The sequence below is a fragment of the Cervus canadensis genome, chromosome 21, assembly GCF_019320065.1.
Source record: "Cervus canadensis isolate Bull #8, Minnesota chromosome 21, ASM1932006v1, whole genome shotgun sequence".
Classification (NCBI taxonomy): Eukaryota; Metazoa; Chordata; class Mammalia; order Artiodactyla; family Cervidae; genus Cervus; species Cervus canadensis.
Genome location: NC_057406.1, coordinates 40,363,041 through 40,366,769, shown reverse-complemented (window position 1 = coordinate 40,366,769; position 3,729 = coordinate 40,363,041). Strand labels below are relative to the sequence as shown.

Here is a 3,729-nt window from a genome sequence, read left to right as displayed (position 1 = left end):
CCCGGCGCAACGGAAGGAGCGAGACCCGGTACCAGGTACCGGGGTCCTAGTGCCGCTCGGATGAGGTAGAGTCCGGGGAGCCCGCCCCTCCAGTTATCTCCCAAGCTTGCACAGCTAGCTCATGGATCTGAAGAAAACTTCTCCAACAGTGGCTCTTTGTCTTGCATCAGAACCTTTTGAAGGATTTGTTTAAAAGGGACTGAAGAGCACCGCCTACAAAATTACCCATTCAGTAAGTCTAACTCCGGGCTGAAAATGTATATTTCTAACAAAGGGGAACATCCTTTAACACAGAGAAACTTTCTCAAAGGAAATAGACTCTTTTTGCCTGAGGATTTCTATAGATCAAAGTTGTGAAAATTAATACAGTAAAGGGAAACCTCACCAAAATAGAGTTGAGAGGCCAGAAGGGGGAGCTGTCATGCAGCACGGTATCACTCTCAGTAAATTACAGAAAGAATTGTCAATTACAGGGCCCAACAGGAAAAGATGTAAGCTGTCCAACAAACTTTTTGACCAACCCATACATTGCGGCTCGTAAAAGAAATGGACTACCCCACAACTCAGCCAATGAGAAACTGTCACCCTCACTTTTCCCCAGTGAAATTTCCTTCAAAAGAACTGCTCCCAAACTCCGCCTTTTTCTCCATAAAGTAACTTTGCTTTGTTTGTTGGACTATGGCTTTTGCTATAGTTTGCTTGACCCAAATTGCAGTTTAGTTACCAAATGCATACTGACACTGCCTGCTGCATGACTGGCCAATAAATCGAGGGGCCAGTTGTTGGAACAAGGAATAGCGACTTTATTCAGAAAGCCCGCAGACAGAAAAGATGGCAGACCAATGTCCCAAAGAAACATCTTAAACCTGAATTAGAATTCAGGCTTCTTTTATACTAAAGGGGGAGGGAATGTGGTTGGCTGTTGCAGGTATGAAGGTGTGACCTTCTTGGTGCAGGTCATACCCCCAAGGTGATGTGATAACCCTCTGCTCCTGTAGCTATCCACATAGGTCTGGTTATGATGGTCCTGTAAACATAAAACAAGACAATTGTTATTCTCTGTTATGCAACTTTTTATCTCTGCATAAAAGAAAACTGGGCTTCCCTGGTGGCTTAGTGGTAAAGACTTGCCAGCCAATGCAGGAAAACCAGATTTGATCCCTGGGTCAGGAAGATCCACTGGAGAAGGAAATGGTAACCCACTCCAGTATTTTTGCCTGGGAAATCCCATGGACAGAGAGCCTGGTGGGCTACAGTCTATGGGGTCATAAAAGGGTAACACTTAGTAACCAAACAACAATAACAACAAATGAAAACTGTTACACATTTAAAGGTCAAGCCTGGGAGGCAGAGCCTTGAGAATGGACTATCATGTACATTTCAGGCTACAGGCAACATTCTTTTGGACAAAGCTGCAGAACCAGCATGACTAAGCACCAGCAAAAGGTCAGAGCTAAAGGAACAGATCCAGTATGGAGTCAGGTTTGTTCTTCTGTGTTACAAGTCTCCTGATATTCTAGAATAAACCCATTTTTAGCTGGGAAAATAACTTTCATTTTTAAAGTCAACGAGGTAAACAAGAAATCCAACCTGAGTGAATAAGAATGAGAAAGGGCAGAGGTGCTTAGTTTTTGCAATATATAAGAAAGGGTATTCCTTTGCTCTCATGGCTCCACCACTCACTAGACCTACAGCTTTGGGGAACTTACTTAAACTGTTTCTGCTCAGTTTTCTCATCTGTAATTGAGAATAACATTAATATTTACTTCAGGATTGTTGGGATACTTACATCAACTAACATATGGCTAAAAGCAGTTCCTGGAATATGGGGTGGAATACTTGGGTCACATAAGGGGTTTTCTAGAACCTAAGCCACACAAGTCAGCAAACAGAAATGAACCCAAGAAACAAGGTGTTTTGTTTCAGGAAAGTCTGACACAGATCCCACTCCTATAGAGCCCATCTCTCTGTTACTGATGAGTTGTGTCCAACTCTTGCGACCCCGTAGACTGTAACCTGCCAGCCTTCTCTGTCCTTGGGATTCTCCAAGCAAGAAAACTGGAGTGGGTTGCCATTTTCTTCTCCGGGGGATCTCCCTGACCCAGGAATTGAACCCAAGTTTCCTGCATTGCAGGGAGATTCTCTACTGACTGAGCTACAAGGGAAGCCCCCTATAGTGCCTAAGGAAGGAAGCCTAAGGAAGGAAGCCTAAGGAAGATGTTAGTCCAGCAAGATGTAATGCCCAAGAAGCTACAACTCTATTTGAGATGGAGTTACTGATCTCTGTGCTGTGTATCCTTGCCTGTGTTTGTGCTGACTTTCTCCTGTCTCCTTTAGACAATGAAAGCCTGTCTGATTTTCCAAAGTGTAGTCTTTCCACCACTCCTAGAAGTACAACTGACGTTTGTCAATACCGCAGCCCTAAAGGGTCACCAGCAAGAAGACTTGCATGGGGAGGACACAATCTCCAGGACCTGAAAGTTGTTTAATCAGGACTATAAGTTGCCTTCTCTTTAAGACATTTATAACTCAGTATGCCAAATGAATAACTTTGTTATCTGACTGGTCAGGCTGGGGAAAGATCCCTCAAAAGATTAGATTGTTCTATGCTGTGTCCCCTGTCATAAATTACAGATCCTCTCCCTGTGTTTTACAATAGTCGAAAGAAAGTCTCTTGAGTCAAATTACTTTGGCTATAGATATTATCTCAGTCTTTCAAGAGCATAATACTTAGACTCAAGGCTTGTTAATGCCTTAACTTAAAAAACATGTTTTGGAAAAGTGCATGACATCATTAGCAAGTCTATAGTAAGAAATTTCTAAAAAATAAAGATGCCTATTATTCATTTAAGAGATAAATGAGGTCATTGATTTTCTTTTCTTGTGCATAGTCACTGAGTTGTGTCTGACTCTTTGCGACCAAACAGACTGTAGCCCACCAGGCTCCTCTGTCCATGGGGATTCTCCAGGCAGGAATACTGGAGTGGGTTGCCATGCCCTCCTCCAAGAGATCTTCCCACCCAGGGATCAAACCCAGATCTCCTGCATTGCAGGCAGATTCTTTACTGCCACCAGGGAAGCCCTGGTTGTCCCCAATATTCTGTTCTTCCTCATTAGTAGTATTTAGGTACCAGGTCATTTTCCAGGAGAATACATTCCCCAAGCCTCCCTTGCAGCTAAATATTGCCATATTTCAGATCTCACAATAACATATGAGCAAAAAATGTTGTATGCAACTTCTGTGCAAAGGAATGTCTTACCTTGAAATTCCTCTAATTTGTTTATGCTGGAATGTAGAAATGGCAGTAACCTAATTTCAACCTCAGAAAGGAAAACTGTTCCTTTTGTCTCTCTTTTTATCTTTTACATTTTGTCCTGCCTCCTTTCAAAGACGACGGGCTGCTTTTCTGGGTGCCTGATGTCTTCTGCTAGCGGTCAGAAGTTGTTTTGTGAAGTTTGCTCAGCGTTCAAATGTTCTTTCAATGAATTTGTAGGGGAGAAAGTGGTCTCCCCATCCTATTCCTCCACCATCTTAGCTCCTCTCCCCAAGGAAAACTGTTCCTAAAGGCAAAAATTCTTTTCCTTTCTTGTGCCATAAGTTTCTCTGGCAGTTTGGTGGAGCCTATAGACTCCTTCATAGAATGTTTTGGAATGCTTAAAATAAAATATATACAATTACAAAAGAAACTAATTGAGTATAAAAACTTAACAAAATATTTTAAAAAACAA

At 42.3% G+C, this 3,729-nt stretch overlaps 1 long non-coding RNA gene across 1 annotated transcript; it reads left to right on the top strand.

Annotated features, from left to right (window-relative positions):
- Positions 1–107: 107 nt before the first annotated feature.
- On the top strand, positions 108–2,873 carry LOC122423390. The gene is made up of 3 exons (XR_006264141.1): positions 108–232; positions 1,334–1,482; positions 2,135–2,873. It is a non-coding gene; the product is annotated as an uncharacterized LOC122423390 (long non-coding RNA).
- The last annotated feature ends 856 nt before the right edge of the window (positions 2,874–3,729 follow it).